We start from the raw sequence: 26,184 nt of genomic DNA on the forward strand, positions 1-26,184 counted from the left end.
TCCGGCTTGTAACTGAATCCACCGGCTGGGTAGGCTGCTGATTGGCCAAAGAGTGCACTCTCCAGGGCCCACGCCCCCATTCACCATGCCTTTCTCATCTAGTCACCTGCTGCCAGCCCCGCCTGGATGGGGACTGTGATAGCCAAAGCCTTTGGCTGGGGCAAAGGGCCAGGAGAGGATCTCTATCTTCCTGGGGAGGGAAAGGGGTTCAGGGACTCAGAGGAAGCTCCCAGAACTCATCCTCAGCCCTCTGCCCCAGGGAGGCAGCCACACCCATCTCCACAAAGTTGGCAGGGGGCCATGGCCTCTGCCAGACCGAGGTGAAGGAGCTGAGGGCAGGGCTGGGGCCCTGTGGCCACCCCCCTGGGAGCTCCTGAGGCTTCTGGGAAAGGGGGCGTCCATCCCCTGGCCACCTGGGGTACACCACCGCCCAGGACTGGTTCTAAGAAAGCCTCTCGGCATAATCAGGGGACAGTGCCCTAGGGCTCCCCACTTGCTGGGACTCCCAGACACAAGCCTGGCCAAGCAGCAACCCTCCTGGTCTGATATATGGTGGAGACAGAGCCAGAGCTGGCCTTGAGAGCAGGGCATGGGGCAGGGCTAATGCTCTGGACTTGCAGGGACTATAGGCTCCAGAGGAGTGGAGGGCTGGGCAGAGGGCTGAGTCTGCAGCCATCTCCATGCTTGGACTGTTGCCACCAGTGGGACACAGCAGGTCATCATGTGTTCCCCAAGGGACAGGAATGGTCTCTCCATCAGGGAAGGGCTACCGCCAGCCCTCTGTGTCCCAAAGCTAACGTATCATCCAGCTCCCAACCGTCCAGGAAAGCTGGGATGCTTACACCCACAGTGCAGATGAAGAAACGGAAGATCGCTGAGGGTGAGGAAACTTCAGGTGACAGGCTCCAGGGAGGGAGGGCTTCGAAGCTGGCAGCACAGCTCTTGGAAAGCTTTGCTGGGAAGTCAGGGCTGCCGGGGACAGTGATTTCTCTGTCTGTCTGTCTGTCCATTTGCACATCAGCCTCCCGCTCCCCCAACATCCCTCTCAATCTCCATCCCAGAATCTTCCAGGAGGGCGAGCCCCAGCGAGGCAGAGCCACGGGCATAGCTGGGGAAGGAAAGCTCACTGTACATAGCAGGGAGAATGGGGGCGGCCAGGAGTGCAGGCCCATCTCTGTGCTTCAGAACCAGCCTGGGCCTGCGGCTCAGAAGGTCGTGGCTGGGGACAATGAAAAGGGAAAGAGGGTGGGAGTAGTCCAGGAGCCAAATTCTTTCTCTCAAGAAGCTGGGAAAGGGGGTGTGGAATAGAGAGAGTGGTGGCAGGAAGGGTAGGGAGACCTGGGGTCCCCAAAGGTAGGGACACCACTGAACAAAGTTGGGTCCCTCTGGAAAGAACTCTACTGTTTGGAGACCATGTTCTGGTCATTTTCCCCAGTTGTAGGGATGGCCACCCACCTCTGCCCCCTTTTCCATATTACAGAGCCCATCACCCAGGGAGGCTGGGAGGTCCCATGGCAGGAACCGAACTTTCAAGGTCAGACATACCTAACTTGGGTCCTGGCACTGTGTGGCCTCAGGCTTTGAAGTCTTAACTTCTCTGGGCCTCAGTCTCCTTATCTGTATGATGGGCCTAATCACAGTAGTCAGTTCCCGGGATGTTGGGGAAGACTCTCAGCACAGTGATTGGCCTCCAAGACCCTGTCCCTAAAGCCTCAGGACATCCCTGGGCAGGAAACAATTTGGCCAGGAAGAAGCAAGTCCCCAGATTTTCAGACCACAGCACCCACGAGAGGTAGCCCCAGCTAGGCCATGACCTGGTTGTATGACTTCAGGCCAGTCCCTGCCCCTATCTGGGCCTTGGTTTCCTCTGTACAGTGAAGAAAACAATGGAAGTGACCTTTGAGGTCTCTTCCTGTCTGGGCCCCAAAGGAAGGCAGGTAGGGGCCTGCCTAGGTCTCGAGGGAAGGTGTCACTGGGTTTTCTCTTCAGATTCCACCCTGTGGCCACGTCAGTCAACCTACAGGGTAGACTTTGGAGCCCTGCCTCCCACTGGAGTGCCCCTTAGAGGCCTTGGCACAGAGGATCCCAGGAGCCAACCGGCAGGACGGGACAGGCCCAGCCCTGCAGACAAAAGGGGAGCTGAGGCTTTCCTCTGGATCCCCACCTGTCTGGGGTGGGGCAGGGTGCACAGTGGGTGCCCAGGAGAGTAAGGCAGGGGTCCATGGGATCTGATCATTTATCCCTCGCTCTGCGCATCAGTCCTCATCGCTCTGTCTCCTCGGGCTTCTCTCTCATCCTTCTGTCTCTTGGTCTCTTTCCTTCTCTGGCTCAGATTCTCCTCGTTTCTTTCTCTCTCCTCCCTCCCTCCCTTTCTATCTCATTTCTTGTGCTCTTCTGGCTCTGAGCATCCCCGTCCTCTCCCCAAACTCTCTTTCCCTCCTTTTCCTGTTTCTCTCTTAATTTTTTCCCCTCTCTCTGTTTTCCTCTCTTTTTGTTTCTTTTTTTTTTTTTAATATTTTATTATTTATTTGACATAGAGAGAGAGAGAGACAGAGTGAGCACAAGCAGGGGGAGTGGCAGGCAGAGGCAGAGGGAGAAGCAGGCTCCCCACAGAGAAGGGGGAGCCCGATGTGGAACTCGATCCCGGGACTCCAGGATCATGACCTGAGCCGAAGGCAGTGGCTTAACCAACTGAGCCACCCAGGCGCCCTCTCTTTTTGTTTCTTAATGTCTTCTTGTTTCTCTCCTCCCTTCCTCTTCTCTTTCTCATTCCTTCCCTTGTTATGTCTCATAGTTTCCTAGTTTGTGTGTGTGTCTGTTTCTCTCCCTCCCTTCTTCTCTCCTCCTGCCTTTTCTGTGCGTTCTCCCCCTCCACACCCTGACCCCAGGCCCAGGCCCCAGGGTATCCTGCCCTTTCCAGGCCATGACCTCATCTGATGCTCACAACCCCTGCCCCTCCCTAGGGAGACAGGCAGGGCAGGGCTTCTCATCCCATTGTTGAGATGGATGGAGTGAGGTTCCAGAAGAGAAGTCACTTGCCAGGAGTCGCATAGTTGACCAGGTGAGAAGACAGGTCAGATTTTTCTTGGCCTCTGGGGAGGACCTCCGTGACCCTGGGAGGCTCTTGGCTCCCCTACCACCTCCCCATCTCAGGGATTTCCTCCCCACTGCCTGGAGCCCTTGGAGCTTGCGTTCCCTACTCCATCTGGAGGTCTCTCTGCAGCTATCTGTGCCAGGAGAATGGTGCAGGCAGTGCCTAGCTCCAGAACATTCTGCGTTCATTTGAAAACAAATAGTTATCGAGCATCTACTACTGCCAGGCACAGGGGGGGCCCTGAACAGAGAGAGGAGGGGAGGAGAGACAGAGCATGCTGAAGTCAGGAGATGGAGAAGAATGCATTCCCTGCCGGGACAGGGTCTGGCAGCCCAGGGAGGCTAGGACCTGGGTGTCAGCTGGGTCCTCTGGGAAGCCACCACCAAGATGGAGTTAGAAGTGCGAGAGATGTAGTGGAGGAAATGCCTGTGAAAGATAAAGGGGATAGGGAGGAAGCAGGATTGGGCAGGGAAAGCCTTCAGGCTGTTGCAAGTCTGACATCTATGGGGAGGGAGTAGAAGGGACGGAGAGCTGGGTAAGAGCATCACACTGTGGTCCCACTCTGAGCAGATCTCAGCCAGCCAACGGGGAGCTCTGGTGCAGACTACCCATATAAGAGCCCCAGCTGGTCAGAAACAGGCAGGCCCTAATGCCCTGGCTGTGCCCCATCATTGGTTGGGGGCTGCCCAGGAGGACAGTGGCATCCACCCCAATGCTGCTTCAGATGCTGAAGGTGCTGCAGCTGATGCTGTCACACCTGAGAATTCATCCAGCCATTTCGGGCCTTCTGGGCTTCCTCCCAGCTGTCAGACTCCATCTGCCCATCTGGCGCAGCCCCTGCCCAGATCAGAAGAAGAAACTCAATGGGCAGATGGAGTCTGACAGCTGGGAGGAAGCCCAGAAGGCAGTCTTCTTCCAGGAGATCCCAGGGCTAAGGAATAGGAATCTGAGTACAAGACTATCCCTCATAAGATTTCCAGGTAGGAGTTCAGACCCAAGCATCCATGGCATAAATGAAGCCCAGCCCCAGGTCTGAGGGAATAAATACTGAGAAACAACAGTGTTTCAAACTAGGTATCTCAGGGGGAGTTGGTGGCTCAGTTCATTAATCATCTGGCTTCGGCTCAGGTCATGATCTCAGGGTCTTGGAATCGAGCCCTGCATGGGGTTCCCCACTCAGCCGGGAGTCTGCTTCTCCCTTTTCCTCTGCTCTTCCCCCAACTTGTACGGCTCTCTCTCTCTCTCAGATAAATAAATAAAGTCTTAAAAAAAAAAAACCACCTAGACATCGCAATAGATAGGAAGAAACACATTAGATTCAATTTAACAGATTATTAAACTATGCATAGAAAAAAGAGAGAGAGAGATGGGGAGTCAGAGGGACCGTGGAAACTATTCTAATTGAACAACATTAGAAGCTGTGGTGTTTTAAAGATGTGCACAAATTCTCTGATACTCCTTCCTTCAAATGGTGGAGGCTACTTCCTCTCCCCTTCAGTGTGAGCTGTACTTAGTCATTTGTTCCTAGTATATAAAATGTGGTGGACATGACGTAACTTCTGAGACTTAGTCATAAAAGGCATTGTACCTTCCTTCTTGCTCTCTCTCATATCACTCGTTCTGGGGAAGCCAGTGAACATGTCATGAGGACACTCAAGGACACTCAAGCAGCCCTGTGAAAAGGCCCACATGGTGAGGAACTGAGGGCTCACTCAACAGCTGTACAAGTGAGCCACTTGGAAGCAGATCCTTAAGTCCCAATCAAGCCTTCAGATGAATACAGCACCATGTGACCTCCCCGGCCCTCTGCCTTTGGTGATAGCTTTATCGAGATATCATTCACATACCATACAATTCACTCATTTAAAGTGTACAACTTAATGGTTTTAAGTATGTTCAAAGTTGTGCAGCCATCACCACTACCTAATTCCAGAACATTTTCATCATTCCAAAAAGAAATCCTGTAACAGGTAACAATCACTCTGCCTTCCTCCCTTCCCCTACTTAGCCACTAATCTACTTCATGTCTCTATAGAGTTGTCTATTCTATATATCTCATATAAATGGAATCATAGAATAGATGGTCTTTTGTGACTACCTTCTTCCACTTTGCATAATGTTTTCAAGGTTCAGTTCTGTTGTAACGTATATTAGTACTTCATTCCTTTTTATGACTGGATAATATCCCATTGTATACATATGCCCCACTTTATTCATTCATTAGCTGCTGGGTCCTTGGATTGTTGCCACTTTTTAGTTATTATGAATAATGTTTCCACAAACATTCATGTAAAAATTTTTGTGTGAACATATGTTTTAGTTTCTCTTGGGCACATACCTAGGAGTAGAATTGTTAGATTATGTGGTAACTCTGTCTTTAACCACTTGAAGAACTGCCAGACTGTTTCCAAAGTGGCTACACCATTTTACATTCTCACCAGCAGTGTTTGAGAATTCTGATTTCTCCACATCCTTGCCAACATTTGTTATTGTCTATCTTATAGCCATCCTTAGTGGGTGTAAAGTGGCATCTTATTATGGGTTTTGCTTGCATTTTTATGACAGTTAATGATGTTGACCATCTTTTCATGCTTACTGACTATTTGCATATTTTCTTCGAAGAAATCTGGCAGATATCTTTATTGTAACCTTGTGAGACCCTGAACCAGCACCAACTAAGCTACTCCTTAATCCCTAATTTTCAGAAATTGTGTGAGATGATAAATGTTTGTTGTTTTGAGATACTATGGTTTGAGATATTTATTACACAGCAATACATAAGTAACACAGAAGGATTCAGGTATATGTCATGGGTACCTACTATTAATCCTCCTGGAAGTCCCAGCTGATGTAATAACATAAGAAAAAGAAATACAGGGGCACCTGGGTGGCTTAGTCTGTTAAGCATCTGCCTTTGGCTCAGGTCATGATCTTAGGGTCGTGGGATCGAGCCCTACATCACAGTCCCTGCTCAGCAGGGAGTCTGCTGCTTCTCACTCTCCCTCTGCCTCTCTCCCCTACTCGTGCACTCTCTCTCTCCCTCTTTCTCAAAAATTAAAAAAAAAAAACACACACAAATTGTCATGTTTGAAATGGAAGAAACAAAACTGTCATTGTTTGTAGATTGATTTATCTCCCTAGAAACTGCAGGTGTATCCAATACCTGGGATGGGAAAAGCAGTGTAATGGAATAGAACAAGCCCAGGACAGACCCATATCTGAGTACTCGCTTCTCCCTTACTTTCTGCGTGATCTTAGGCAAGTCCTTTTGCCTCTTTGTGCCTCATTTGTAAAATGGAGATGAGAATAGTGCCTATACCATGAGGATTAAAGTGAGTGTATATAAGGTACCTCAGTGGCTGACATACAGCAGCCTCTGATAAGTAGAATGGGATTTGAAGGCAGGAGCCAGGCAGGATCACAGTATGACTAATTTAATCCTCAGTTCCCCAGGTTGCAGAATGTGGGCTCCTTCCATTCTCCCAACTGACTCCAGCCTGCTAGTAGGGTCCTAAGATGTTCAGTAGATCTTATCCACACCCTGAGTTCAATCTTGGGCTCCATTTCCCCTCCCTAGGCAGCTTAGGGCAAGTCCCTTATCTTGGCTGGATCCCCATGATATAATCTATTGATTGGTATGCTCACACCTACCTTTTTCTTTCTTTCTTTCTTTCTTTCTTTCCTTTCTTTCTTTCTTTCTTTCTTTCTTTCTTTCTTTCTTTCTTTCTTTCTTTCTTTCTTTTCTTCTTTCTTTTCTTCTTTCTTTTTTTCTTTTTTACTTCCCAGGGTCAATGGTAAGATCAGAGAATAAAAAAGGAGCTCACTGACATTATGTCATGAATAGCTCACATGAGTCGTTCATGTGGCATGAGATCCCACCCCCAGAACTGTTGGGAAACAGGGCAGAATGGGTCCTGAGAGCTCTGTCCAGCTCAACGTGGTGGTCACCACATTGGGGGCCTCAGGGTATGGGACAGAATGCCACTGAGGGCAAGAATCACAACCCACCTATTCAGATGGCACTTGACATTTATATTCTCACCAAACCCAAGTGGTAGGGCTGCCAGATAAAACAGAGATGCCCAGTTATATTTGAATTTCAGAAATCAGTGAATAATTTTTAGTTTAAGTGTATGCTCCCAACATTGCAATTATTTTTTGGTTATCTGAAATTCTAATTTAACTGGTTGTCTTGTGTTTTTTATTTGCTACCTCTGACCACCCTACCCAGCAGTGAGATGAGGATAAGCAGGGCAGTAACTCTTCATCCCACTTCACAGTGGAGGCACAAGGAGGAGATAGGACCCGCCCAAAGCTCTGCTACTTATCCACCTTTTCAGTCTACACAGGGCTCTTTTGCTGAGGTTGAAACCTGGGTTGTTTGTTGTCTCTAACTCAGAGAACTTAGCTCACAACACCCCCTTCCCTCTTGGGGTTGGACTGGCCTTTGAGGCCCTAGAAAAGCCCTGGGAGTCTAACTCATTCAACAGGATTGAGAGGGTGGGGCAGAGCATAAAAGAAGGATCAGGAGGCCAGAGGGGGATCTGACTGCAGAACTCAGGCCCTAGTAGACTAACTAATAAATTTAGTTATTTCTACAGCCAAGGACTCAAGTTCTCAAGCACAATTGTTGTTGTTGTTTTAAAGATTTTATTCATTCGTTTGACAGAGAGAGAGCGCACGCACAAGCAGGCAGAATGGCAGGCAGAGGGAGAGGGAGAAGCAGGCTCCCCACTGAGCAGAGAGCCCGATGTGGGGCTCGATCCCAGGACCCTGGGATCATGACCTGAGCTGAAGGCAGACGCTTAACCGACTGAGCCACCCAGGCGCCCCTCAAGCACGGTTTTATCTGTGAATTTGCCCAAAGTCAATAGCAGATGGGAGTTAGAGCTAGAACCAGACTTTGGGCCTCTTGACATCCAGCGCTCTTCCTGCTGCTCTTGGGTCTGGACAAGAGGTTCCAGGGAGGAGCCCCCTCATGCCCAGACTAAGGAGATGGGAGCAGGAAGGCCTGTGGGGACAACAGGGTAGGCCTTTCCGGAGCCCACAAGGTTTGGTCCAGCCTCTGCTGCCATCTAGTGGGCACTCAAAGCCAGCACCTCCTAGAAAAACTGAACAAAGAAGGCTGTCTTTCCAAGTTCCTGGTCCCTTTTTGCACCTTCCTGGTCCTTCTGGTCTGGGCTCTGCCCTCTGACTCACTGTAGAACCCTGATAAGCCCTTTGCCTCTCTAGCTCTCAGTTTTCTCTCTTGGAATAAAGATCCTCCAAATCACAGCTGGCCTGATCTTTTTTTTTTTTTTTTAAGATTTTATTTATTTATTTGACAGAGAGAAACACAGCAAGAGAGGGAACACAAGCAGGGGGAGTGGGAGAGGGAGAGGGAGAAGCAGGCCTCCCGCGGAGCAGGGAGCCCAATGTGGGACTCGATCCCAGGACACTGGAATCATGACCTGAGCCAAAGGCAGACGCTTAATGACTGAGCCACCCAGGTGCCCCCGGCCTGATCTTTCTAAAACACAGCCCTGGCCAGGTCTGTCCCCTGACCCACCCTGGCCTTCAGATTGAAGTCTGTCATATCCTGCAGGATCTAAGCCTACCAGATCCCCACTTCTCTGCTCTAGTGACATAGAGCTATTTTCATTTCCTTAATCACCAGTCCCTCTTAAGGCCTTTGTATATGGCCATTTCCTTTGCCTAAAACACTCTCTTTTACCTAGCTTGTTCCTACTCATCCTTCAAGTGTCAGTTTAATTACCCCCTCCAGGAAGCCCTCTTTCTTGACGCCTTCAATCCAGGATGGGCAAGTGTACTTTAGGTCCCCACAGAAGATTGATTTAGGTCTCAAATAAGATATGACCCTGGAAGAGATCAAATAGTTGTCCATTCAGTCCATTCAGCCCATCTGTGGGCTCAGGGTTCAAACTAACCTGATTTCCCATCTCACTCTGCCACAGTTGGGCAGTGTGAACATTAGCTCCACCTCTCCGAGTTCCTTTCTCACAGGTGAATATGTCACACTCTGTCCACCAGTGCTGGACAATAGAACTCTAACGTGAGCCACAAACATAATCTAGAATTTTCTAGCCACAGTTTAAAAAGTAGAAGAAACAGGGGAAATTAATTTTCATGATCCATTTTTATATAATCCATGCATAAAATATTATTTCAACATGTAATCAATATTTTAAAATTATCAATGATCTATTTTACATTCTTTTCCTCATACTAAGTCTTTGAAATCTGGTGTGTATTTTACACTTAATGTGTGTCTCAATTTGGATTCCACATTTCAAGCACTCATGAGGCTAAAAGCCACTCTACTGCACAGTACAGGTCTGTGTGAGTATTACATGAGTGTGTACATATGTAAAAATTTGTGGAGCTGGACCAACCATGAGAGACGATGGACTCTGAAAAACAAACTGAGGGTTCTAGAGGGGAGGGGGGTGGGGGGATGCGTTAGCCTGGTGATGGGTATTAAAGAGGGCACGTTCTGCATGGAGCACTCGGTGTTATGCACAAACAATGAATCATGGAACACTACATCCAAAACTAATGATGTAATATATGGTGATTAACATAACAATAAAAAATTTTAAAAAAATTGTGGAGCTGAACATTTAAGACTTTGACCTTTTTGTATGCAAACTGTATCTAGTCTTGAGAAATAAAAGAGTAATTCCAGGTTTCTGGCCTGAACGTGGATGGACAAAGGGTGGGGCAATTTCCTGGAATGGGAGAGGTTGAAGGTAAACAGATGGGGTGCAAGGTGAGAAAAAGCTGAGACCCTGAAGGTTTTTGTCCCTTTAGGTCTTTGTTGCCCTCAGGCCCTGGGAAAGTTTCCAGAGTCACCTAACCAGGAGCTGTCCAGGTAGCAGGTGGCCTTGGTGCCTAGGACTTGTCCCCAAGACTTGAGAGGGGGTCATGGGTGCCATTCAAACTTCTCTCCTGGACTCCACAGTCCTAGGCTCTGCCCATTCTTATGTCGGGGCCATGGGCAGCTCCTCTACCTAGGATTGCTAGATTAGCAAAAAATAAAAGTCACCAAGTTAAATCTGAATTTCTGATAAACAAACAAAAAATTTTTTAGTATAAGTATGTCCCATTTGTTGTTTGTGTGAGATTCAGATTTACCTGGATGTCATGTATTTTATTTGGCAGCCTGACTTCTAGCTCATCGTCCAGGACTCTGAAACATGCAATCTGGCTCTACTTCCTTGTGGGATGTTGACCACGTTTTTTCATCTCTCTGAGCTTTAGTTTTCTCTTCTGTAAAATGGTCAATAATTCTTTCCTTAATGACCTATTAAGAGGACTCACTGAGAAAAATATTTAAAAAGGACTCCCCATAAAGCTTGGCACATAGTAGGCCCTGAGTGAATATTCAACCCTTCCCTCCTGGGCTTCCAGAGATGCAGGGCAGAGATGGGCTGCCCAATGAGTGCCCCACCTCCCTCTCTACACTACCCAGGGCTTGGACCCTATGATTTCTTGGTGCCTTCCAGATTTTCTTCCCCTTCACTAGTTTTCCCCTTCCTTGGTTTTCTAGACTGGGTTTTCATGCCTCGTGTGTTGGGAGCATCCTAGAATCCTCTGGGAAGAGCCTATCACCCAGGAATAAGGTGTTACTGATCTGGATCCCAGAAGATTCCAGAATATGGCCCTGATATCACCTAGTGGCCATGTCCCTAAAGAAATAATACTATCCAGACCCAAACCTAGGAAGCCAGCAGGTCACCATATGGGCAGAGTCCTAGGCCCGGCTCCAATAGGAGGCAGAAGAACCAGACCCTGAGCTGTCCTGGGGCATAAGGCTTAATGGCAGGGGTGCAGTGAGCTTTATCTTAACCTTAACACTCATGCACGGAGAACAAAAGGAGCCTAAGGCCCAGGGGTTTAGTAACACGCCCAAGGGCATGCAGCAAGGATTTGCACGTTTGCCCTGGGTTGGGTAACTAATTAGGCCATGTTCCTAACCCACCAACCTCCTCTGTGGAACGGTTGGAGTTGAAGAGGATTAAGGGATGCTTTCTCTGGCTTTTTCTCCTTTCTCTCTGCACACATGGTCTTCTCTCTGAGCTTCCTGTACCCATGAGGAGAGGTTGACCCCAGCCTAGGGTGAGGGGGGGATGGGCCAGGCCCGGGGAATATTCTCCCCCAAGTCAGGTGAGGAGACTGGAGGAAAAAGTGATGTCACCTACCAGAGCTGGGCTGGTTCCTAGGAATCTTTTTTCCCTTCATTGAACAGAAGAACTGAGGCTCAAAGAAGGGCAGGGACCTGTGAGCCTCAACAGATCCAAGAAGCCAGAAGGTCTACCAGACTTCTTGCCTCTCCTCACCTGGCAGATACACATCTGAGGCCTCAAGTCCTTAATCATAGCTTTCTTCTACTCAATTACTTGCCTTTTCCCATTATTCAACCTTCCTGGCCCTTCAAACTCCTTGACTGATATTCCTGATCCCTCTGAGGCTCTGCAGTGGCCTCCTACTTGTCTTGTGCTCCTAATCTCCACCCCTCTCCTCTGTACTCTGGAGAGATCTGAATGCCTCTGCATGGATTCCCACTACCCCCTGCCCCAGCCTTTTCCTTCCTTTCCAGCCCCATCCCTTCCTCCATCCCTTCACAGCCCCTCCTCTCTGGCCCAGATGGTGAGGCAGCATTTCAACAGGTGCTGGTTTTGTAGGCAGATTCCAATCTTGAGTGTGAGTTTTACCAGCTGTGTGGCATTGGGTATGTTGCTTAACTTCTCTGGGCCTCTAGCTCCTCATATGTAGTAATACTTGCTTCATGATTCGGGGGTGAGGATTAAATTGCATAAAATCCTTAGCACAGTGTGTAGCACATTAATAAACATTCAATAAATATTAGCTGCCAGTATTAGTATTAATATTAGTATCAGAAGAGGAAGGGGAGAGGAAGGAAGGGGGCAGGAGGAAGGTTAGAGCTGTTAAAATGAGAGCCCTTGGGATGCTCAGAGCAAGCGGAGGAAGAAATCAGAACATTTCTATTTATTTTATTCTTTCCCACTGGAGTGAATATTTTTTATTTGTCATAATTTGTTGTAAGCATTAAATAATATTAAATCCAGGGTGGGTCATAGCAGGATACATGCAAACATCACCAATAGTGTGCTTTTGTGGTCCATAAGTGTCTTAGTGTGCTAAAATAGAGAAGATATTACTCGATATATTTTTTAAGCTGAAGTGCTTCCAAGTTTGGTAATCCCAATTCTGTTATTTCTTGAGAATGTTTTAATAACAAGAACATGAAGAGATAAACAGTGCTGGTTCCCTAACATTAAAGTTTCAGGAATGTGGTTATTGCTTTCCAGAAGAGACCATGAGAATAACCTCATTTCTGACAAAGGAAAAGTTGAACTCCTGCCTTTAGTCTGCCTGATGAACCCAGCAAAAACAGCAAAGGAGAATATAATTGACAACTTTGTCTTAATTGAAGCTGATGCTCCCATGTTGTTTCATAATGATAGTACTCTGTGACTTTTTCAAAGGAGTTAGCTCAAGCAGGAATTTTTTAAAGTATACGGAGAGCTCATCCAGTGCTAAGCCTGTTCTACATCCTCACAATAATCTTCTGAAGAAATGAATTTCCCCGTTAAATAAATGAGGAAATTGAGTTTTCTGTAAGTGAAACTGCTTGTCTAAATTCACATAGCTAGTGAGCATGGAAACTTTCAATGCCCTCTAGTCAAGGACCACCAGGAACAGTTCTGTGGTTGGACAGGTTGGGTTTATTACTTGTTATCATAAAGCAGGGGATGCAAACCATGAGGAAGGATGGAGCATCTTGGTACAGAGGGTTAGAAAGGACATTTAGGATTTGGGCTTGTGTTAAATAATTTGGAGGAGGGCGTATGTTCAACAGGAGAACACCAAGGCCTACCTGTGAGTGCCAGGCCAGCTCCTGGATACCAGGGACTGCTTTTATTTTTCTCAGAGCCTGAACCCAGATCCAGGTTTGTGTGGCTGGAAACATTTCCCATGTTACTCCCTGTTCATAGAAACCTGAAAAGAAGACAAGCAGATGAGGAATTTCATCTATGAGTTTATTTCATCTACTACCTTCACCACCTACTCAGATTCAACCTCTACTACAGTCTCTGGGATAAATGTAGGCAATTAATAAATATTTGTTGAATGAAAATGTCAAAAACTCCAGAGGACCACTGCGTGGGTGCAAATTGCATCTCCACCACCTATGAGTATGTGATTTGGAAATTTTTAAAAAGATTTTATTTATTATTTATTTGTCAGAGAGAGAGAGAGCACAAGCAGGGGGAGCAGCAAGCAGAAGGAGAAGCAGGCTCCCCAGTGAACAAGGAGCCGATGCGGGACTCGATATCAGCACCCTGGGATCACCACCCAAGCCGAAGGCAGACGCTTAACCAACTGAGCCACCTAGGCGTCCCTGGAAATTTTTAATTAAATGATAAAATTGTGTAAGCTTCAAAAAGTTTTCCTTTACCCATTTGTAAAATGGAGATAACCACAAAAACCATTCAAAGGACTGCTGTGAGGGTCAAATGAACTGTTGTGAGGAGCGTGCTTAGTTAAGTTCAGCAAATGTTAGCTATTATAATTTTCAGGATAAGTAGTCTGTTAGTTTTGTGATCACATGTTCAATATTTTTCCTACTAGGCGTGAAAGCAAAGATCTTGTCTTGTCTCTATCACCAGTCCCTAGCACAAAGAAATATTTGATAGATAAATAAGCAAATTGGCTAAAACCCAGGAACTCCCCCCATTTGGGGGATAAATTTTAGTAACTTAAATAACAGTTGCAAAAAGTATGTAAGGAACTCCCATGTACCCTTTACCTAGATTCACTACTTTTTTATATTTTGCCTCATTTGCTTAATCATGCTCCTCTCATACACACACACACACACACATGCATTTTTCTCTGAGTAATCCGAAATTAAGTTGGAGACGTTATGCCCTTTTACCCCTAAATACTTCAGTGAATATTTCCTAAGAACAAGGACATTCTCTTAACATAGCCACAATATAGTGATCAAATTTAGAAAATTTAACATTGATACAATAGGCATTAAGAGCTAGTTCACAATCAATATTCAAATTAGTCACTTGTCCCAATATTGTACATTATACCTTTTCCACTTCCTATCCTCCCCTCCTGAATCCAATTTAGAATCACACACCACATTTTGTTGTCATGCCTCTAATCTCTTTTAAACCAGGATAGTTCCTCAGCCTTTCTCTGTCTTTTATAATACCAAAAGTTATTTTGTAGAGTGCCCTTGATTTGGGTTTATTTCATGCTTCCTTGTGAGATTTGGGTTACACATTTTTGACAGAATTAATCACAGAAGAGATGTTGTGTCCTTCCTTCTCAGTGCATCTTATTGGAAGGAACATGATCTTTACTTGACCTATAATTGGTAACATTAACTTTGATAACTTTGATTCACTTGTTCTTCGAGGTTATACCTCTAAAATTACCATTTTCCTTTTGTAATCAATAAGTAATTTATGGGAGACACTTTTAATGTGTAATTACCCTGTTCCTCTGGTTTTACCATTCATTATTGATTTTCTAACTCCATGAATTTTGTTAGTTGGCATTCTACTAAAAGGAGGGGTTTTCCCTTCTCCCTATCTATTTACACCCTTATTTATATCAGCAGACTCATGGGTTAGCGTTTTATTCCATTAGTTACATTCTGTCACTCTCATTATCTATTTTGACGCTCAAACTGCCCCGATTTGACCAATGGTATCTCCTTCAAGTTAGCTCCTGTGTCTTAACATGTTCTCATCATTGATTCCCATCATCCTTACATTCTGATGCAACAAGATGTTCCAAGCTTTTTTTTTTTTTAAGATTGTATTTATTTATTTGGCAGAGAGAGACAGCGAGAGCAGGAACACAAGCAGGTGGAGAGGGCGAGGGAGAAGCAGGCCTCCCACGGAGCAGGGAGCCCGACGTGAGGCTCGATCCCAGAACCCCGGGATCATGACCTGAGCTGAAGGCAGACGCCCAACGACTGAGCAACCCAGACGCCCCGGTTTATCTGGTACTTTCCCTGCCCGGACCCAGGCTCTTTGAAAAGCTGCCAGAAAGCCCGTCTCTCCGCTTCCTGCCCTCAGGCGGAACCTTAGAGCTCTTCACCTGGGCGGCAGAACGGCGCAACGGACCAACCTTTTCCGGTTATGGCCGGAAGTCCTCCGAAAGGGGCGGCTTTGTGTCAGGTGACCGGAGTCTGCGTAGGAGGGATCGCCGGTCTTACCGGACAGCCTGAAGGGACGGAGTGGCAGGGCACCGGACGAACGGATAAGCTGGGGTGGCTTCAGCGGCGTTAGCTGAACAGAGGCAGGTACATGAGCGGCTCGGGTGGTAGTTTAGGGGCTGTCAAGGTTGAGGGACGCGGGCAGGGTTTCTGCTTTAACCCGGCCCACAGGCTTAGACACCTGGCCCAGCGGCGCAGAGACAACAACCCCGGCTCTGCCCGGGACCCTCCGCCCCAGAAGAGAGGTCCCCCTGGCGTTGTGGTCTTCTGTCCTGTGATTACAGTTTTGGGAAACTGAGGTCCCCGAGAAGGGAAAAGGCTCCCACGAGCTCTCCTTTCCGGGCAGGGACTCACTCTAACTCTTGTTTCTGTCCCCGGCTCGAGACCGCCTCTCAGGTGGATGTGCTTTAAATAATTTTGCCTCGGGTGGAGAGGCCGGGGTCAGAAAGCGTGGTCAACAGAGTTGGGCCTGGGAGTGAGAGAGCCGAGAGACTTCGCCGCTTACAGCCAGTTGTGCGTTATTGGCCCAGTCCATTCCCTTTTTTGAGCCTCAGTTTCCTCGTTTGTAAAACAGGGCAGCGTTCCTCCAAATACGGTTCTTACACTGGCCTGTTTTGAAATGTCCCGGGATGCATGCTTTACAGTGCAGGACTCAAATAAGACCTCTCATTTAGAATCTGGGTCGGAACCTGGGAACGTTTTGAACATATACCTCGGGGGTCCTGTACATACTGATGTTTGAAGCCCCCTGATTTGAAGTGCTTTCCTGCTGTGAGTACTAGATACCCATTCTTTGCTTTGCTGCAGCTGGAGCCGGTTCCGGATCTTTGAAAGAATTGGGATGTTTAGCCCAGAAAAGAGAACAGTAGAAGGAAACTGGCCTTAAAAACGGAAAAAAAAAAATTGTTATGGTGAAGAGTGCTTCACTTTTATCTTTGGGGTTGAAAGTGGCAGAACTAGGACCCATAGGCGGATTCTATTGACTTAATAGAAGAACTTAATGCTGGTCAGAGGTGACCAGCAATGGAGTGGATTGATTGCCTCCAAAAGTAATGAACTCCCTGGTATTAGATGGAAGTCCTTTCCAACTTGAAATGTCTGATTCTGAGTAACTATTTTCAGTCTTTCTGGTGCTGATTGACTTCTTTTTTCTGTCCTCTTTTCCTAACACCTCCATCCCCCTCAGCCTACATTTTCTAGAAGTAAGGCAGTGGATATGAAATAGTGTAATCTGTTCCTCGTTGTCCTGTGCACCATCCTTTTTTTCAGGGACTTTGGAATGGCCCGTCTGATAAGGGCTCCTTAAATGTTTGTTGAATAACTAAGGAGGTACCCCACCCCATTGGTTTGTAGCTTATGTTTTTAGAATAACTTGGAAATGCTGCTAAAGACTTTGTGTTTGATCAGGAGAAGCCAGTGAACTCTTTGGATCACAGAATTGAGGAGTCTAGGTCAGAAGGGCCCCTCAGGGTTGTTTAGGCCCGCCTTTCCTCCCTGGGACATAAATGCTTCTTTAATCCTCTCTCCAGCAATGTGTTGTATAGCTCTCATGTCTAATGAGAGAATGTTTGCAATCTGTCAGCTAACTTTTCATCCAGCATTTAAAAACCAGTCCTCTTAGGGACTGCCAGTTCATCCTCCCTAACATACAATCTACAGGTAATGCTTCTAGCATTATCTTTAGTTTTCTTTTCTTTTTAGATTTTATTTATTTGAGAGAGGGAGAGCAGGAGTTGGGGGAGAGGGACAAGCAGACTTCCCCCTGAGCACAGAGCCCTGGGGCTCATCCTAGGACCCTGAGATCATGACCTGAGCTGACTGAGCCATCCATGTGCCCCTAGCTTATCTGTAGTTTTCTAATCAAACGTTGAAGTTCCTAAAAGCAGGTTGCTTTTTCAAAACCTGTAAGAATGTGGGCGCCTGGGTGGCTCAGTCGTTAAGCGTCTGCCTTCAGCTCAGTCCATGGTCCCAGGGTCCTGGGATTGAGTCCCACATCGGGCTCCCTGCTCGGCGGGAGGCCTGCTTCTCCCTCCCCCACTCCCCCCTGCTTGTGTTCCCTCTTTCGCTGTGTCCCTCTCTGTCAAATAAATAAAGGGGCGCCTGGGTGGCTCAGTTGGTTAAGCGACTGCCTTCGGCTCAGGTCATGATCCTGGAGTCCCGGGATCGAGTCCCACATCGGGCTCCCTGCTCAGCGGGGAGTCTGCTTCCCCCTCTGACCCTCCCTCCTCTCATGCTCTCTCTCTCTCTCATTCTCTCTCAAATAAATAAAATCTTTAAAAAAAAATTTAAAAAAAATAAATAAAATCTTTAACAACAACAACAAAAAAACAACTTGTAAGAATGCTTACATTGCCCTATGGAGCAAAGATTCCATATTATGACCAAATTCAGCTCACATCCTGTCCCCATCCCGAAAAATAGATTTTGTTTGAGCCAAGACTTCCTGCTTGTGTTTACCTTCCTGCTTTGTTTGTGTTTCCTAGAACAAACAAAAAAAAAAATTGTGAAATGCTTATTCAGATATTATCCAGGTGCTGGGTAAAATGATTGTTGATGTCTTTAATACTTCTTAATCTAAATTTTCCTTTTAAAAAAGTTCCTGAATCGGCATTTCCGAAGTGTGTTCTTCAGGTCACTACTCTGAAGAGATGCCTCTGAAAAAAGTGTTCCATAGTAAAAAATAAGTTTGGAAAATGCTGTATATCATAATCTTTTCTTGGAACTTCTCAGTTCCAATGTACTGGGATGTCCTATAGTAAAGAAACATACCTAACCTTGTTTAATCCTAGTGTTGCCAAATTTAATTGATGTGCAGTACTTTTTTTTTTAACTGAAGCACACATTGGCAAATTCTTTTATTTATTTATTTTTAAGTAATCTCTACACCCAATCTGGGGCGTGAACTCATGACCCTGAGATCAAGAGTCGCATGCTCTTCTGGACTGAGCCACCCTGGTGCCCCTCATGTTGGCAGATTCTCATCCGGAGAGTCTGCAGTTCATGGCATGTGGGCCAAATCTGGCTCCATTGCCTGTTTTTGCAGGGCATGTGAGCTAGGGATGGATTTTACATTTTTAAATGGTGGGGAATAAATCCAAAAAAGAATAATGTTTTGTGATCTGTGAAAATTATAGGAAATTTAAAACTATAAGTAAGGTTTTATTGGAACACAGCCACACCCATTAATTTACAAATCGTCTTTGGCAGAAGAGTTGAGTAGTTGCCCCAAGGACCATATGGTTCACGAAGTCTAAAGTATTTACTGTATGGCATTTTACAGAACTTACCAGCTCCTGGTTTTTTCATGTACATTTTTTAACTCTTCAACTTTTTTACATTTTTTAACATTTTAAACTTTTGTATAGTTTATTTAATTTTGAAATAATTTTAGACTTGCAAAAATAATACACAAACTTCCTGTATACTTTTCACGCAACTTTCCCTAATGTTAACATTTTACATAACCATGTTAAAATTAAGTAAGAAATTTAACAAAAATACAATACTACTGACTAATCTATAGACTTTATTCAAATTTAGCCGTTTGTCTACTAATGTCCTTTTTCTGTTCCAGGATCCAGCCCAGTTTCCACATTGCATTTAGTTTTCAAGTCTCCTGAGTCTCTAGTGATCTGAGACAGTTCCTCAGTCTTTTTTGTCTTTTGTGACTGTAAACTTTATTTTTTTTTAAAGATTTTATTTATTTATTTGAGAGAGAGAAAAGGTATGAGCAGGAGGAGGAGCAGAGGGAGAAGCAGGCTTCCCACTGAGCAGGGAGCCCCATGGGGGGGCCTCAATCCCAGGACCCTGGGATCATGACATGAGCTGAAGGCAGAGGCTTAACCGACTGAGCCACCCAGGCACCCCGACTGTAAACTTTTGAAGAGGACTGGCCAATTTTGTAGAATATCTGTCATTTTTTTTTTGAAATGGAATTCACCATTTTAAAGAGTACAATTTAGTAGTTTTTAGTATGTTCACAAGGTTGTGTAATCATCACCACTATTTTAATCCCAGAACATTTTCATGTCCCCCAAAAGAAAACCTGTACATGTTAGCAGGCACTCCTTATTCTCCCCTCTTCCATCCCCTGGCAACCACTAATATGGATTCATATAGTATGTGCCCTTTTTACAGTATGTGGCTTTTGTGTCTGGCTTCTTTCATTAAGCATATGTTTTCATAAGGTTCATCCATGTTGTGACCTATATCGGTATTTCATTACGTTTATTGATGAATAATATTTCATTGTATGGTTACACCACATTTTGTTTATCCATTCATCAGTTGATTGACATTTAGGTTGTTTCTGCCCTTTGGTTATTATGACTAATGCTGCTGTGAACATTCATGTACATGTTTCTGTTTGAACATATTTTCAGTCCTCCTAGATGTGTCTCCTTAGGAGTGGAATTGCTGGGTCATATGGCAGCTCAATGTTAAACTTTTTGAAGAACTGCCCAACTGTTTTCCACAGCAGCTGCACCATTTTACATTCCCATTAGCAATATGTGAGGGTTCCATTTTCTCCACATCCTCTTCAACACTTGTTGTTGTCCCTTTTTGTTGTTGTTATTATATCCACTCTAGTGGCTGCAAAGTGGCATCTAATTGTAGTTTTTATTTTCATTTCCCTAATGACTGATGATGTTGAACATCTTTTCATGTGCATATTGGCCATCTGTGTGTCTTTGGAGAAATGTCTATTCAAATCCTTTGTCCATTTTGTAATTGAGTTATTTGTTATCATGCAGTTTTGCATGTAAATATTCAGAGAGTTTGCAGATTCCCTGGAGCCCCTTGAAGTAACTCAGAGTGAGCTGAACTGCAAAGTCTGAGGCAATGCCAGTAACTCCCTGATCTGAATGGAGTTGGATTTGGACATGCTGAAGTGCAGAGTAATTGTCCCTTTGAAACTGCTGACCATTCAGAGCTTCTCTCAACCCCAACCACTGCTGATCATGCAGAGCTGGGATGGCCATGATCAAGTAAAAGGTGTACTACGGTATTATTTGAAATGTGATAAGACCACTAGGAGATCCTGCCATCTGAGAGCTACTCTTGTGGTTGTCTGGTCACAAGCAAGGAGTAGAGGAGTCAGGGGTGGTTTGGATTTCTCCGGACTTGAGATATTGGACAGCTGTGTGGGGTGGCAAAGCTACCGGTGCACCCATGCCTCTTTTGACCCCAGAGCATTTGGCTATAACCAGACCATCCTGAACATATAATTAAAAAATAAAACAGGGGCGCCTGGTTGGCTCAGTTGGGTAAGCATCCAACTCTTGATTTGGGCTCAGGTCGTAATCTCAGGGTTGTGAGATCAAGCCCTGCGTCGGGCTCTGCAGTGGGTGTGGGAGCCTGCTTAAGATTCTCTCTCTCGGGGCGCCTGGGTGGCTCAGTTGGTTAAACGACTTCCTTCAGCTCAGGTCGTGATCCTGGAGTCCCGGGATCAAGTCCTGAGTTGGGCTCCCTGCTCAGCAGGGAGTCTCCTTCTCCCTCTGACCCTCTCCCCTCTCGTGCGCTCTCTCTCTCTCTTTCTCGTTCTCTCTCTCAAATAAATAAAATCTTTAAAAAAAAAAAAAAAAGATTCTCTCTCTCCCTTGGGGCGCCAGGGTGGCTCAGTCGGTTAAGCATCTACCTTCAGCTCAGGTCATGATCTCAGGGTCCTGGGATCAAGTCTCACATCACTCCCTGTTCAGCAGGGAGTCTGCTTCTTCCTCTCCCTTTGCCCCTCTCCACCCCATTCCCCTCTTGTGCTCTCTGCTCTCTCAAATAAATAAAAATCTTAAAAAAAAAAAAAAAAGATTCTCTCCCTCATCCCCTCCCCCTCTTAAAAAAAAAGTTTTTACAAAGAAAAAAGACACTTTAATTTTCAATGCTTTTAATATTTTGTTACAGTAAACTGAACGAGTATTAATTTTTTTTCACTTCACTAAGCATGTGTACCAATAGTAAGAGTGTTTTTAATGTGATAAAATTTTTTTAAAATTCACAATTGTGATTTTCCCATTGATTATTACGATCATTTCTTATAGTATCAGCTTGCATTTTTATTGTTGTGCTTTACTGTGCCAAGCAAGGATTGTCTGAATTTTCCTCCAGCATTTTATTTGTTGGTAGAATTCATGTCCATAATAAAAGTGTAGTCCAAAATTCAAAATCTTTACATTCAACTAAGAGGAATCATTCAGGAAGACTAATGCACCTTTTTTACTTCAGACTTAATACCATATTGAGAGCATTTCTACCATTAGGGGCCTGAAACTTTAGAAAATATGTTTCCGGGGCGCCTGGGTGGCTCAGTCGTTAAGCGTCTGCCTTCGGCTCAGGTCATGATCCCAGGGTCCTGGGATCAGGCCGCATCGGGCTCTCTGCTCAGCGGGAAGCCTGCTTCTCCCTCTCCCACTCCTCCTGCTTGTGTTCCCTCTCTCACGGTGTCTCTCTCTGTCAGATAAATAAAATCTTTAAAAAAAAATCTTTACTTCTCTCTCTGACAAATAAAATCTTAAAAAAAAAAAGAAAATATATGTTTCCTTTTCCAAAGATTAGAAGTACTGGGGGATGAGGAATGAGATATGATAATCCTCATAATTAGGAACCAGAAAGAAACATATTCCTGAGAACCATTGATTGAGTAATTCACTCATTTAACAAGTATTTTGATACAGTATGTAGAAATTAAGATGGGAGACACTGCAGTATAGATAACACAAATTTTTCTTATTGATTTAGAAATAAAAGATTTAGCCAAGTGCCAAACTTTAAAGATGCAAGGGAAAAGGTATATTTTGGGGAGCAAATACCTTGAACAGGTGAGAGGAAATGTAATCCATGGTATGAGTGGAAAGTTTAGCCTTACTTAAGAGCAGAGATAGTTCATGCATGGTAATAAAGAGAGAAAAAAGAATATAAGACTACAGACAGAACCAAGTTGTCCTATTTGGATGGAGGAAGATAAGGAAGTTCTCTTGTTTTTCCTTTTTTAGGGGAAATAATAAGGATTGTCATTAGTGAAGGTGAAGAGAAAGTAGAAGCTGTTTGTAACTGAAGGAGTAAAAAGTTATGAAACAGCCCTCACAGACTGATAAATTAGATTGACTCAAAATGTGGTGGAAAGATTGCTGAAAATTGCAAGGGGTCTTTTGAGGTCATAAATTCAAGGTAAATTGATTTGCAGAAAATCTCCTTCTTCCCTGTCTAGGCGTATTCAGTTCTTTTTTTTTTTTTAAAGATTTTATTTATTTATTTGAGAGAGAAAGAATGAGAGATAGAGAGCATGAGAGGGAAGAGGGTCAGAGGGAGAAGCAGACTCCCCGCTGAGCAGGGAGCCCGATGTGGGACTCGATCCCGGGACTCCAGGATCATGACCTGAGCCGAAGGCAGTCGCTTAACCAACTGAGCCACCCAGGCGCCCCTTCAGTTCTTTTAATATATCAATAAATAGGAAGGCATTATTTTACTGTTCTACATTTTTTAAAGTAAGTCCTTTATGGAAACTAAGGGAGGGGAAGGAAATTATGGAGGTATGCATTTGGATAAAAGGTTGGACCATGAGATCTAAATAAGATAAAAAGGAAGTAAGGACTTGAAGAGTCTTTATATGTAGTAGAAAGGGGGTAGAGTTAGTGAACTAGCCATCCCAGTTACTGAATAGTATTAAGAAGAAATTTGCTAGAATTTAGGAAGTGGTGGTCACATGATGAGACTACTGAAATACGTGTTTTAATAGTCTAGTAATAGTTAATGACAAATTTTAGAGCATGGCCACAGAAGTGGGTTGATGAAGTTGAGTAGAAAACAAGATCTTTAGGGAAAAGCTTAAAGAAGCAAGTGGCTGGAGCAGGTTCCAGACAGGTTATCTCTGGAGATATTGAACATACTCTTAAAAATAATGGAAATGTGGTGGAGAGAAGTGCAGTTAGGCAGATGCTAAAATAGAGAAAGGACATGACCAGCTCAGTCAAAGGAAATATATGCATTGATTAGATTAGACTTGGTAATCAGCTATACTCATAATCTATTGATAGTAAGTTCTATTTAATACGTTATTCTTTGAAGTGATCTTTTTGTGTCTCTGTACAGTAAATTATGCAGTGTTGTGTCAGGAGGTTGTAAAGAGGTGTCTTTTCAGGTGTAAGTGGGGATGTGCTGACCATCATTAAATTTCTCTTTGTTCACTGATCAACCTAGGATTGGAACTATGTTGCAAAGAAGTCAGACCTATTTAACAAGGAAATGGGGCTAAATGAAATACAAAGGTTTCTTTCAACCTAAATAAATTTTCCACAGTTAGTTTTTGGTTTTTAATAAGCCCTGTTTCCCCTATTAATTGGTATCACAGTACCTTAAAAAGGACACATAACTTCGGGACTTGTTTTTTGAAACAGGAAGTTCTAGGTTGCAACTATTTTGGGTGAGGGGCACAAAACAATAATTTTAATTGTGAAAGTAATATATGCTTATTTTGGGAAATACAGAAAAGCTTCCCTCTCTTCCCACCCACGTTGTTTCTAACTCTAGCATCCGAAGAGAGCCTTTATTAAGTTGCTTTATTTCCTTCTTGTTTCTCCCCCAGTGTGTACATTTTTAATGGTTAGAACCATTCACTGCACATAGTTCTATAGCTTGCTTTTTCCTGTTAGCATTTTTTTTTTAAGATTTTTATTTTTAGCTAATCTCTACACCCAACGTGGGGTTCCAGCCCACAACCCTGAGATTAAGAGTCGCATACTCTACTATGGACTGAACCACACAGAGGCCCCTCCTGTTAGCATTTTAATGTTGATGTCTCTGCGCTTTTGCCAGCCTTTTTTTGTAAGCATTACTTCTGATACATTTATTTGGCCATTCACTTATTCGATAAGTTAGTAAGTATTATATAGATATATATAACAATTACTCAGCGTGTTCTTAGTGAGTGGAAATCTGGTTTTCTTTCTAATAAGGAGCACATTCTTTTTAAAAAAAACTTTATTGTGGTAAAATATACATAACAGAATTTACCATTTTAATCGTTTTTAAGTGTACAATTCGGTGGCATTAAGTACATTCACGATGTTGTGCAACCATCACCACTGTGTGTTTCCAAAGCTTTATCATTACCCCAAACAGAAGCTCTATACCCATTAAACAATAACTTCCCATTGCCCTCTAATCCACTTTCTATCTCTATGAATTTGTCTATTGTAGATATTTCCTTTTTTTTTTATTAAGACAGCATTCACCCATTTTTATTTTATTTTTATTTATTTTTAAGTAGCCTGCACACCCATCGTGGGGTTTGAACTCATGACTCAGATCAAGAGTCACCCTACCAGCGGAGCCAGCCAGGCACCCCTGTTGTAGATATTTTCTATTAAGGGAATCATGTAATAAATGACATTTTGTGGAAATACAGGGATCTTTTTTCCAATTTTTTTATTGGATTTAAATCACATACCATAAAATTTATCATCTTAACCATTTTTAAGTGAATAGTTCAGTGGTATTAAGTACATTCGTGTTGTTGTGCAACCATTACTACCATCCATCTCCAGAACTCTTTCCATTTTGCAAAACTGAAACTCTATACCCATTAAACAGTAACTCACTGTTCCCTCCTCTCCCCTACCCCTAGCAACCACAATTCTACTTTCTGTCTCCATGATTTTGACTATTCTACGTATCTCATATTGAGTGGAATGCTACAGTATTTGTCTTTTTTGCGACTGGTTTATTTCACTTAGCATAATGTCCTCAAGGTTCATCCATGTTGTGGTATGTGTCAAAATTTTCTTCCTTTTTAAGACTGAATAATACTCCATGGTATGCATATTATCACATTTTGTTTATCCATTTATTTATGTGTGGATGGACACTTGGGTTGCTTCCATGTTTTAGCTATTGTGAATAATACAGATATTAACATGGGTGTACAGATATTTCTTTAAGACCCTGCTTTCAGTTCTTATGGATATATACCCAGAAGTAGAATTGCTGGATCATATGGTAATTCTATTTTTAATTTTTTGAGGAATTGCCATAGTGTTTTCCACAGCAGCTGTGCCATTTACTTTCCTACCAAAAGTGCACAAAGGTTCCAATTTCTCCACCTCCTCAACAACACTTGTTATTTTCTGTTTTTTGTTTGCTTTTATAGTAGCCGTCCTAATGGGTATAAGGTGGTATTTTGTAGTTTGGATTTGGATTTTTGTAAATAGTAATATTGAGCATTTTTCATGTTGTTTTTGGCCACTTGTATATCTTTGGAGAAATGTCTATTCAGTTCTTTGCCCATTTTTTTTTTAAGACTTTATTTATTTATTTGACAGAGAGCATAAGCAAAGGGAGCGGCAGGCAGAGGGAGAGAGAGAAGCAGGCTCTCCCCCGAGCAGGATGCAGGGCTTGACCCAAGACCCTGGGATCATGACCTGAGCTGAAGGCAGATGCTTAACCAACTGAGCCACCCAAGTGCCCCTCCTTTGCCCATTTTTGAAATGGATTGTTGTTTCATTGTTGTTGAGTTTTAAGAGTTATTTTTTTTAAGATTTTATTTATTTATTTGACAGAGAGAGCACAAGCAGGGGGAGGGGCAGAGTGAGAGGGAGAAGCAGGCTCCCCATTGAGTAGGGAGCCCAATGTGGGGCTCAATCCCAGGACCCTGGGATCATGACCCAAGCCAAAGGCAGACACTTAACTGATTGAATCGCCCAGGTGCCCCAAGTTTTAGTTTTCCATATATTCTGGGTATTGATCCCTCAGATACATGATTTGCAAATATTTTCTCCCATTCTGTGAATTGCCTTTTTATTCTGTTTAATGTCTTTTGGTGCACAAAATTTTA

The 26,184-nt window shown here is 44.2% G+C and overlaps 1 protein-coding gene across 4 annotated transcripts in view; it reads left to right on the top strand.

The window, feature by feature from the left end:
- Positions 1–15,071: 15,071 nt before the first annotated feature.
- The window catches only part of RNF185 (ring finger protein 185), a 35,160-nt gene continuing 24,047 nt past the window's right edge, over positions 15,072–26,184 (top strand). The window contains exon 1 of one of the 4 annotated variants that reach the window (XM_027576441.1): positions 15,072–15,445. The gene's annotated coding sequence lies outside the window, so the exon portion shown is untranslated. Of the gene's footprint in view, positions 15,450–26,184 lie in introns of all 4 variants that reach the window. The other 3 variants (XM_027576439.1, XM_027576438.1, XM_027576437.1) reach the window with 3 other exon arrangements.

The sequence above is a fragment of the Zalophus californianus genome, chromosome 14 (assembly GCF_009762305.2).
Source record: "Zalophus californianus isolate mZalCal1 chromosome 14, mZalCal1.pri.v2, whole genome shotgun sequence".
NCBI classification, from domain to species: Eukaryota; Metazoa; Chordata; class Mammalia; order Carnivora; family Otariidae; genus Zalophus; species Zalophus californianus.